The following is a 13,888-nucleotide window of genomic DNA, read 5'->3' on the forward strand; positions in this document are numbered from 1 at the left end:
GTATGATTATGAGAAATGGAAATATGAAATCTTGTGGCCTATTGAAATGATGGAAATGATTATTTATGTTAAACTAATGAACTCACCAACCTTTTGGTTGACACTTTAAAGCATGTTTATTCTCAGGTACGAAAGAAATCTTCCGCTGTGCATTTGCTCATTTTAGAGATATTACTTGGAGTCATTCATTACATATTTCAAAAGACGTTGCATTCGAGTCGTTGAGTTCATCAAGATTATTATTAAGTCAATTATAGATGGATATACTATAAAATGGTATGCATGCTGTTAACTGTCGATGTAAATGAAAGGTTGTCTTTTAAAAACGAATGCAATGTTTGTAAAATGTATCATATAGAGGTCAAGTACCTCGCGATGTAATCAACTATTGTGAATCGTTTGTAATCAATATGGACTTCGTCCGGATGGATTAGGATGGGTCCTTTCATCGAACTGGTTGAGGGATTCATCTTGTACGATCAGATGAAGGATTTTTGATAAGAATTAGATTATAGGATGTAGATTAGTACCCTGCAATACATAATTTACATATGCATATATAATACTAAAATCCCATAAGTTACGGAGGAATCTACGGAAGCTATCAGGCAAAGGTAATAATAACAGATACACTAAGATATGAATTTATCTATACACTGTCTATGCAATAGAGGCAGTAAGACGTGTCTAGACTAAGAATGATAAGTAGGGAATTTTCTACAGATGATAAGTAGATGATTTCCGACTAGAAATGATAAGCAAAACTTTTGACATGCAGACACGGTCGAAGTCCAGACTCACTAATGCATCTAAACAACTATCAGTTAGACACACTAATGCAAGACCTGATTCGCTAAGACCACCGCTCTGATATCAACTCTAATGACCAGTCCTAATCCATCTGGACGAATACATTACAATTGGTTACATCGCGAGGTACTTGACCTCTATATGATACATTTTACAAACATTGCATTCGTTTTTAAAAGACAAACTTTCATTACATCGACAGTTGACGGCATGTCTAATGACCCGTCCTAATCCATCTGGTCGAATACATTACATTTGGTTACATCGCGAGGTACTTGACCACTATATGATACATTTTACCAACATTGCATTCGTTTTTAAAAGACAAACTTTCATTACATCTTAAGTTGACGGCATGCATACCATTTCATAATATATCCAACTATAATTGACTTAGTAATAATCTTGATGAACTCAACGACTCGAATGCAACGTCTTTTGAAATATGTCAAGAATGACTCCAAGTAATATATCTAATATGAGCAAATGCACAGCGGAAGATTTCTTTCATACCTGAGAATAAACATGCTTTAAAGTGTCAACCAAAAGGTTGGTGAGTTCATTAGTTTATCATAAACAATCATTTCTATTATTTTAATAGACCACAAGATTTTCATTTTTCATAAACATAATCCTCAAGCAGAATCCTCTCATCTGCATTAAGGTAAAATCATTCATATGGTGAACACCTGGTAACCGACATTAATAAAATGCATATAGAATATCCCCAAAATAGAATCCTCTCGTCTGTATAACAGAATCCTCTCGTCTGTATAATAATCGAAGTACTAAAGCATCCGTACCTCGGATGGGGTTTGTTAGGCCCATAGATCTATCTTTAGGATTCGCGTCAATTAGGGGTACTGTTCCCTAATTCTTAGGTTACCAAGCTAAAGGGGAATATTCGGCTTCGATCATTCAAACATATAATGTAGTTTCGATTACTTGTGTCTATTTCGTAAAACATTTATAAAAGTAGCGCATGTATTCTCAGTCCCAAAAATATATATTGCAAAAGCATTTAAAAAGGGAGAAAATGAAACTCACGCATATAATTATTGTAAAACAGTTAATAAAGCATTTGCATGTATTCTCTGCCCAAAAACATAAAGAGTAAAAAGGGGCAAATGAAACTCACTCTACAATATTTTGTAGTAAAAATATTCATACGACGATACTGAACAAGTGTAGGGTTGGCTTTAGATTCACGAACCTATATCATTTGTATATATATTAATACACATAATTTTAATCGAACAACTATACATATTATTATTAGTGATGTAATCTATATATAGTATATTAATAAGTTTCATTATATATATTTTCCTTTTATATATAGATATAGTTAAGTTATGTGTAATAATATATATTTATATATAAAATCTTTATTTTTATGCTTATAACTTTATTAACGTCATTAAAACTCTTATTTTCATAATCGTAATTATTTTCATAATAATGATATAGATAATACTAATAACAATAATAATAATGATTTTAGTAAAAATAATACTTTTAATAATGATAGAAATTTTAAATGGTTTTAATAGAAATTTTCAATAATCATATAATATCAATAATATTAATGTTTAAATGATAAGTCTATTAATGATACTTTGTAATATTAATAATAATAATGATAATACTAATAATAATACCTATATTAATAATAATGATATTAATAACAATAATAATAGTAATAACAATAATAATTATACTTGATACTAATACTATTATTAACGATAATAAATATAGTTTGTTATTTTTGTCATAACAAGAATAATAATAATCATAATAATAATAATAATAATAATAATAATAATAATAATAATAATAATAATAATAATAATAATAATAATAATAATAATAATAATAATCATCATCATCATCATACTTATATCAATAATAATAATAATACTATTAATACTTGATTTTACTTAATGATATCTAAAATGATAATAATCGGAATCATATTATTATTATTAACATAACAATAATAATAATTACTAATGATCATAATATCAATAATAATACTAATAATAATAATTATAATACTAGTAACAATTATAATAAGAAATAATAAAAAAGAAATTTGATAAGAGAACTACCTCCCAATGTTTTTCTAAAAATAAGTGCACCGAACCGGGCTCGAACCCGCGACCTCTCGGATACCCGCAAACATCTCTCATCACTCCTCCGTTTCCTTGTTTCTGTTTTTAATTCATAACCTATTTCTATATAGCCTATTTCGTATGTTCAACTTCTTCTTCTTTTTGAAAGGTCGACCAGAGGTAATCGTATAGAGGAATTAATATCTAATCGATGTAAATTTTCAATAGAACATAAATAATTATCAATTATTGTTTGTATAATTCAGTAAAAAAAATACTATATATAATAAATGGAAAGAAAACTGCTACTGCAGTTCATGAAAATGAAAAAAAAAAATAAATAAATCGTGATTTTGAGATTAAAGCTGTTTTAATCCACGACTTCTACACAAAAAAATTTGTAAATTGTTTAAAGAAACTTCTGAATTCATCAATTTAAATTGAATCATAACAGGTAACTTGAATTCGTTTGAAGAACACAGTTTGAATTTTTTGTTCATAAACCTTTGACTCCAAAATTCGTAATCGTTTAAAAGGATTGAAAGCTAAGATTTTGCAAATAGTTTGAATATATAAATCCTAACCTATCTGCATTTATCAATTTTGAAATTTATTTAAAGATCGAACCTTTTGAAATTTGAACCACGAACAGGGCAGGAAACTTGTTCTTCATATATATATATATATATATATATATATATATATATATATATATATATATATATATATATATATATATATATATATATATATATATATATATATATATATTTAATTTCGATAGTTATAACTGTTAGGGGTGTTAGTGATTGGTAATTGATAACGTAAAGTTGTTTGGCATAATCTTCAACTGAATTCGATCAATCTTAAAAGGGACGTGAGTATTAATTTCTCAATCAGACAAATAAAAGAACAGAGAATTAACTATAAACAAGAATATATCGAATCTATTTAATACCTACTCTGTACTAATGATAATGATATGAGCCCAATTTTGGAGACAGGTGGTACAAGGATTCGTTAATTAGATGAATAAAGAAGTAAAACAGATAGTTACACTCAACCAATTTTGTATCTGTATGGAATTTTATAGGTAATTTATATTAATAAATAATAATAATATTATTAATTATAATACGGATAAAAAAATATCCTAATAATAATACTAATATAATTAATAATAATAATATCAAAATAACACTAGTAATAATAAAATTAATGATAAAAACAATAAAAGTGATGAAAATGAAGATAATAATAATAACTAATATTATTTAAATTACCATTTAATAAATTTTAATCATAATAGTAACTAAATTCATTATTTTTCTACGAATTATAATTATAATAATTATGTAACAATCAATTGTATTAAATTTCGTATTTATGTATTATACATCATAATAATAATAACACTGATATTAAGATTAAATATATTCTAATAATAGTAATGAAAGTAATAATTATAATGTTAGTAAAGATGACAAATTTAATGCGTTAAATTTCATATCTATATATTAGCTATAATAATATAACTGATACTGTGATTAATTATTAACATTATAATAACAATGAAAGTAATAATAATACTATTAGTATAACAATTATATTTTTATCTTGTAACCACATTTAATATGTTAATATACAATTTATTAAATTTATGTAATATTTAATAATTACATAATATATTATATGATAACATTCATTGAATATTTAATGTTTATACATTTTATATATATTATAATATAATCTTGATTAGAAATCATATATATAGATTTATATTTATATATATGTATACTACTATATATATACAATTATGTTTTAAATGTTAAGTAGATAATAAATTATGTATATTAAACATTTAATCACGGAGTATCACATTATGCATTTAATATTTTGATATCGTTGGCAAAATATATTTGAACCATTTATATACAATACACTATATATATATTCAAAATAATAATCTTTAGTTATTTAAAGTTATCTTTCATAATAACTAAATTACTTAATAGTTCATTAATGCTAATATAATTATTTACATATATAATTATTTTTATTTACATCCCTAGTTATAATTAAAGGTTCGTGAATCGTCGGGAGTAGTCGAAGTAAAATGAATGTACAAAGATAGTTCAAAATTTTTGAGACTCAACATTACAGACTTTGCTTATCGTGTCAGAAACATATAAAGATTAAGTCTAAATTTGGTCGGAAATTTCCGGGTCATCACAGCATGCATACCATTTCATAATATATCCAACTATAATTGACTTAGTAATAATCTTGATGAACTCGACGACTCGAATGCAACGTCTTTTGAAATATGTCATGAATGACTCCAAGTAATATCTCTAAAATGAGCAAATGCACAGCGGAAGATTTCTTTCATACCTGAGAATAAACATGCTTTAAAGTGTCAACCAAAAGGTTGGTGAGTTCATTAGTTTATCATAAATGATCATTTTCATCATTTTAATAGACCACAAGATTTTCGTTTCTCATAAATACACATCTCATATCAGGCATTTTGCAAACTGCATAGAGATAAAAATCATTCATATGGATTGAACACCTGGTAATCGACCTTAACAAGATGCATATAGAATATCCCCCAGTATACAACGCGCAACTAATATAGTAAATAATACCTCGAAATACTAAAGCATCCATACCCTGGATGGGGCTCATTGGGCCCGATAGATCTACCTTTAGGATTCGCATTAATTAGGGGCCATTTCCCTAATTCTTAGGTTACCAGACTTGAAGGGGCGATATTCAGTTTAATAATCCAACCATATAATGTAGTTTTCGATTACTTGTGTCTATTTCATAAAACATTTATAAAAGCAGCGCATGTATTCTGAGTCCCAAAAATATATATTACAAAAGCATTTAAAAAGGGAGCAAATGAAACTCACAATCCAATATTTTATAGTAAAAATATTCATACGACGAAACTGAACAACGCAAGGTTGGCCTCGGATTCACGAACCTATATCATTTATATATGTATTAATTCACATAATCGAAATCGAATAAGTTTTAATATATATAACTTATTAATCATATCATTTTTATATTAATAATTTAGTTATGTTAATAATAATAACTCTATTATTTATAAAATGGTATTAATACTAATATTTATGAAATTACTAATATATTGTATCGTTTATACTAAGATTAATAATACTAATCATAATAACAATAACTAATAATAATCATAATATTAATAATTTTAGTAATACTTATAGTAATAATAATGTTAATGGTATTAGTAGTTATACTTTTAATAATAGTAATATTAATAATGGTAATTTTACTAAGATAATAGTTTTATTTATATTGCTACTACTAATATTAACATTTATGATATTTCTAATAATAATTCTAATAATAACAATAATAACTATAATCATAATAATAATAAATCTAATAATGATAATAATAATGATAATAACAATATTAATGATACTTAATGATAATACAAGTAATAATAATGATAATAATATGATAATAATAAAAATCATGTTATTAATAATCAGCATATTAATAATAATTAATATTAATAACAAATAATAATAATAATAATTAGAAAGAAAAAGAATGTATACCCTTTAGAAGAATTCGTTCTAAAAAGATTTGCCCAAGACCGGGCTCGAACCCAAGACCCCTCGCATACCCGCTAACCCATCAAACCAGTGAACCATATCTGTTTTTTTTTATTTCAATCCCATCTGTCTTTTATATAACCTGTATAATATTTCTGTTTCCCTCTTTCTTCAATACCAGTCGACCAGGGACAAATCAATAACTAAAAATAGATTTACCAAATTGATTTAAAACTTGTATTGAGGATAAACGACTTGATATGATTGTTAACAAATTAATAGAAATGAATTAAAATAAAAAAAAATAAAAAAAAACTAAAAAATGGCTGTAACAGCTCGTCATGAACCAGAATTAAATTTCAAAATTTGAGGATGTTTTAGATAAAGATTAAAACATGAAAAAAGTTGTAAACATCCCATAGAAACTATCTGATTCAACAAATGGTCCTAAAACATCAAACTGCACTTGAATTTGACGATGAACAATAGTTGACTTTTTTTTTTGAAATTGAAACTTTGACCTCACAATTTGAAACTAATAGAACGAATTGGTTAATGAAAACTTGCAGATAGATTAAATGAAGGATTCTTAACACATCTGCAATTATAAATTTTTAAATTTCATACAAAATCGAACTTTGGGTGATATGAGAGACGAACAGAGCATGGACTGCTCTTTTAAAAGAAATTTGTTCAAATTTAAGTAAATAAAGGCTGTAATGATCTTAATTGATAATGATAATGACACTATTGAATGAATCCTCTCTAATATCATAAGTTAATTTAGATGTTTTTATGGTAAAAAGGAGATCGACCGAATAATTCAATCGTACAAAACAAAATAAATAAATAAAAAAATGAAAAGTGATAACAATGGGTAACAGATTTTGGATACTTGTGTTTAACTTTGAATTTTGGTACAGGATTGGAGACAAGGATCAAGAATCAGATATAGCTCGATGGATATAAATAACAGACTCGTACCAGTTATTATTTATTTATTATTATTTATTTATTGTATTTCTTTTTAATTAATATTAATAAATATATTAATAATATTAATACTAATTAATAATAATTAATAATACTGATTTTAAATAGAATTACTAATAATAAAAATACTACTATTAATAATAATAATAATAGATTGTATTATTTTCTAATAACTATAATATTAATTATACAAACATTAATATCAAATATTATTTTTTTTATTAAGAATTATGAAATTAATAATAATAATAATAGCAATAATATTAATGATTATAATATCAATAGAAATAATAATCGTATTAATAATAATAATAATAATAATAATAATAATAATAATAATAATAACAATAACAATATTAATTTATAATAACAATGATAATAACAATAATAATAGTAATATACATATAATAACTATATATAAAAAATAGATATTATAAATTTTACATACAATGTCTATAAATTACAATATACCTATAGTAGTTATGTATAAAACATATAGTATAGTATAATATGATATCTACAATTGTTTATATATAATTATTTGCTTATTAATTTCATATTTAACTTGTTTAATATCAAACGAGATGACAAACGAGTATTAAAGTTAATTAATAATTATGTTCCATATATACTTTATATATATATATATATATATATATATATATATATATATATATATATATATATATATATATATATATATATATATATATATATATATATATATATATATATACACACACACACATAGACTCATAATAGATATCATTATATCTTATTTTATTTTACATATTTATTTTTAATAATTAAATCTTATATTATTTTAAATTATAGTACAAATTATGATACATACATATATATATATATATATATATATATATATATATATATATATATATATATATATATATATATATACACATATATTTAAATCTATATATATTTATTTGCAAATAGTTGTTCATGAATCGTCAGGATTTGGTCGGGGTCAAATGATTACATGAAACAGTTCAAAGATTTTTAAGACTCAATATTACAGACTTTTCTTATCGTGTCGAAAACATATAAAGATCAAGTTTAAATTTGGTCGAAAATTTCCGGGTCGTCACATTATTCAATATAAATTTTATAGTTATATACATACTTACTTATTCATTATCATAAGACTTTAGTTCATAAACTTTTAATACTTAATATTAACGATAATCTTATTTGTAGTTATAGTCATAATAATAATAGTAAATGAACTAAATGATAAAATTTTAATAATAACAATACTTATAAGGATATTAATAATAATAATTATGATATTATTAATGATTATACTTATGTTAATATTTATAATAGTCATAATCATAATAATAATATTAATACATGTATTAGTAATAATAATAATGATAAAATTCATAATACTTAATTTATAATAATTCTAATAATAATAATAATAATAATAACCATAATAATAATAATTATAATAACAATAATAATAATAATAATCATAATAATAATTATAATGATAATAATAATGAATAAGTAAGTAACCACCTCAATAATAAGTCTTTTTTAAAAAAACGCTCCAGCCCGGGCTCGAACCCATGACCTCTCATTAACCAACACGACACCCTAACTGTTCCTCTGTCCCGTTTCATCTGTCTAAACCCAAACCCAAATTTATTTAAACCTATTCTTCTGTTTTCTCTTTTTCCTTCTTCTCAAAACATAATCGACCAAATTAAATTTCCAATCTCCCACAACAAAGATTTTGTTACAACATTTAATTATAACAATTAACATCAATAATTAATTTGTATTTTTAGAAAATGAAAAAAATAAAATAATAAATCAAAAAATCAAAAAAATAGACCTGCTGGTCGCGACTGTAATACAAAAAAATAATAATTTGAATTTCGAATTTAATCACGTATTGGTCTATTTTTATAACATAAAATAGTTTCTAAACCATTCATAAAAATTATTGGAATCATCGATTTAACTCGAATCATCATAGAAAATTCGAATTTAATTGATGAACAATTATTGACTTTTTGTTTCAAAAACTTTGACTCACAAATTCGAATTCGTTTTGAGAAATTGGAAAGTGAAAGTTTACAGAAAGTTCAACCTAATGAATCCTAACATAACAGCATTTTTACATTTTTAAAATTTATTCAATTTCAAACTATTGTTAATCCTTGTCAAGAACATTAAGAACACTAAATCGAATTTCAAGGTTTAGATTGTTTTAGGTTAAAATTCTAACATGAATTGTGTTATAAATCATCCGTATAAACTTTCTGAATCATCAATTGATTCAGAAACTTCAAAACGAATTCCAATTTCTCTATGAACAAAACCTTTGAATTTGTGAAATTTATCTTTGACTTCAAAATTAGAAATTAATAGGAATAATTAAGGATTGAAAACTTACAGATAGTTCAAGTATTTGATTCCTAACATAACTGTATTTTTGAATTTTGATGATTGATTCCATATTGGGTTATTGATTTCATTTTGACGCGAGCAGAGAAATAAAAGCTGGGTTTTTAAATTTCCTGTTAAATTTTACAAATTGCAGCATCTAATATATAATGTATCATCGAATAATTGTTGTAGAACATGATTTAATTAATTGAAAATGACTGGTAACAATAGCAGACAGAAAACAAAAACTCAGATAGAGTCGATGGAGATAGGAAAAAGAATTGGATTCTCATTTGATTTTATATATATAACTAATAATTAATAAATATAAATATATTAGTAATAATAATACTTTTAATATTATTAATGATACTAAAAATAACAATACTAAAATTAATATCAATTATGTTGATATTTTTTAATAATAAATTAATAATGATATTAATAATACCAATACTATTATTGATAAAGACAATAATAATAATTTTTAAGAATAATGATATAATAATAATAATATGATAATATTGATAATGACAAAAATGATAATTTTAATGAAAATACTAAGTTTAATACTAATTAATAATATAACAATTCATATATATCAAATTTTCATATCTATATTTTATATTGAAAATAATAATATTACTAATACTGATATTAATCTTAATATTAATATTAATTTTAATAACAACAATGAAAGTAAGTATAACAAATATAATTAGACTTGTAACTACATTTATTAATGATATAATATATAATAATTATATCATATATTATATGAATACATCTATTGAATATTTAATATTTATACATTTTATAAATGTTACAATATAATAATTATTAACATAAATCCTTTATATATATATATATATATATATATATATATATATATATATATATATATATATATATATATATATATATATATATATATATATATATATATATATATATATATATATATATATATTCATAATAATAATAATATATCTATTTATGTAGATTCATTTTAATAATAGCCTAACTATTTTGTTTGTTATTATTCATTTTTACTTCTAATTGATTACAGTGTATTTTATTAATTCAAAATACTATGTATACACTTATTTGTTTTATATATATATATATATATATATATATATATATATATATATATATATATATATATATATATATATATATATATATATATATATATATATATATATATATATATATATTTAATTATTTACACAATTATTCGTGAATCATCGGGAATAGTCAAAGGTTAAATGGTTTCATGAAACAGTTCAAAAATTTCGAGACTCAGTTTAACAGACTTTGCTTATCATGTCGATTTCATATAAGAATAAAGTTTAAATTTAGTCGGAAATTTCCGGGTCGTCACAGTACCTACCCGTTAAAGAAATTTCATCCCGAAATTTGATTGGAATGGTCATGGCTGATGATAATGCTAAAAATGAACATATATTTCATAGCATTACCCCTCAAGAAAGACAAGCTTTTAGTTGCAATTGTTCTATTTACAAGTGATATTCGTTTAAATAATAAAAGGGGAAGACAAAAGACAGATTCGACGAATTGAAGACATAAACGACCAAAAAGCTCAAAAGTACAAAGTACAATCAAAGTGGTTCAAATTATTGATGAGAAACATCTCGAAATTACAAAAGTACAAGTTACAAAATGCAAAATACAAGATATTAAATTGTACGCAAGGACGTTTGAAAATCCGGAACCGGGACCAGAGTCAACTCTCAACGCTCGACGCAACGGACTAAAAATTACGAGTCAACTATGCACATAAATATAATATTTAAATAAATCTTAAAATTATTTATATATTATATATATTTATATAAACCGTCGACAGAATGCAAACAAACTCTTGTGAGTTAGAAAAAGGGGCCATGCGATCGCATGGCATGGCCTGGAGGCTATAACTCCTTGCGATCGCATGGTGAACAGTGACAGGTCAGGTCCTATAAAGTTCACGAGTTTTGGACGAATTTTGACATCTTTTTCTCTTCCTATCTATCAATGTATATATATTTATATTTATATTATAATTTTAATTTTAATTTTAAATTCTAATAATAAGGGTATGTTAGCGAATATTGTAAGGGTGTAAGTCGAAATTCTGTCCGTGTAATGCTACGCTATTTTTAATCATTGTAAGTTATGTTCAACCTTTTTAATTTAATGTCTCGTAGCTAAGTTATTATTATGCTTATTTAATGCCGAAGTAATCGTGATGTTGGGCTAAATACTAAAATTGGGTAATTGGGGTTTGGACCATAATTGGGGTTTGGATAAAAGAACGACACTTGTGGAAATTAGACTATGGGCTATTAATGGGCTTTATATTAACTAAATGATACCTCGTTAATTTAATATATAGACTTATAATTTGACGTATTTATATATAACCACATACGCTTGACTGGACACGGTGGGCGGGATATCTATAAATACCAATAATTGTTCATTTTACCGGACACGGAACTGGATTAATAGTAAATAGACTTGTTGAAACAGGGGTGGATTACATTCAAGGGTAATTGGTGTAATTGTTAACAAAGTATTAAAACCTTGGTTTACACGCAGTCGATAACCTGGTGTATTCATTAAACAAAGTATTAAGACCTTGTTACAATTCGAATCCCCAATTAGTTGGAATATTTGACTTCGGGAATAAGAATAATTTGACGAAGACTTCTGCACTTTATGATTATGACTGATGGACTATTATGGACAAATCCGTATGAACATATCAAATAATCCAGGACAAAGGACAATTAACTCATGGGAATAAACTAAAAACAACACGTCGAACATCATGATTACGGAAGTTTAAATAAGCATAATTCCTTTATTTCATATTTAATTTCCTTTATTTCGTATTTAATTGCACTTTTAATTATCGTACTTTTTATTTATCGCATTTTTATTTATCACAATTTCATTATCGTTATTTACTTTACGCTTTAAATTAAGTTATTTTTATTTTTAATATTTTACATTAGGTTTTAACTGCGACTAAAGTTTTAAAAATCGACAAACCGGTCATTAAACGGTAAAACCCCCTTTTATAATAATAATACTACTTATATATATTTTTGTATTTTTACAATTATAAGTTAAAAATATAGCGTTAAACTTGGTAAGTCTCCCTGTGGAACGAACCGGACTTACTAAAAACTACACTACTGTACGATTAGGTACACTGCCTATAAGTGTTGTAGCAAGGTTTAGGTATATCCACTCTATAAATAAATAAATAACTTGTGTTAAATTGTATCGTATTTAATAGTTTTTCGTAGTAAAAATATAACTATTTTGTATACACCTCTACGCACATCAAGTATTTTTGGCGCCGCTGCCGGAGATTACATAAACGCCGAAAGCGCAACGCCATATAGAAAAATTTTAGTTTACTTTTGTAAAAATACGCTTTTGTAAAAATACGCTTTTGTAAAAATACGTTTTAAATATTGAAAATATAAAAATATAAAAAGAAAAGAAAAACAAAAAAAATTATACATTTTTAATAGTTTGTTAAATATATATAAAATTATAAAGTTTTTATTTTTTAAAAATTAAGTTTATATTTAATTTTTACATATATTTTATATATATATATTAAAACAGAAAATTAAAACAGAAAATTAAAACAGAAAAAAATAATAATAATAAAAGTAATCGGCCCGGTACTGTAGCAGCCGAGGTTCTAGCCCGAATTCGCAGACCATGCGACCGCATGGTATTACAACGGTCAGGCCATGCGATCGCATGACCTGATTTGACAAGTCTGAAACCTCAGCTGACCAGTTTAGGGTTTAAATTATTAATAATTATTATTATTAAACCCTAATTAGGGTTATATTTAATAATAATTTGTTTTAGTTTTTATTTAATTTGTATTTTTAGTTTAAT

This window comes from Rutidosis leptorrhynchoides, chromosome 9 (assembly GCF_046630445.1).
Source record: "Rutidosis leptorrhynchoides isolate AG116_Rl617_1_P2 chromosome 9, CSIRO_AGI_Rlap_v1, whole genome shotgun sequence".
NCBI lineage: Eukaryota > Viridiplantae > Streptophyta > Magnoliopsida > Asterales > Asteraceae > Rutidosis > Rutidosis leptorrhynchoides.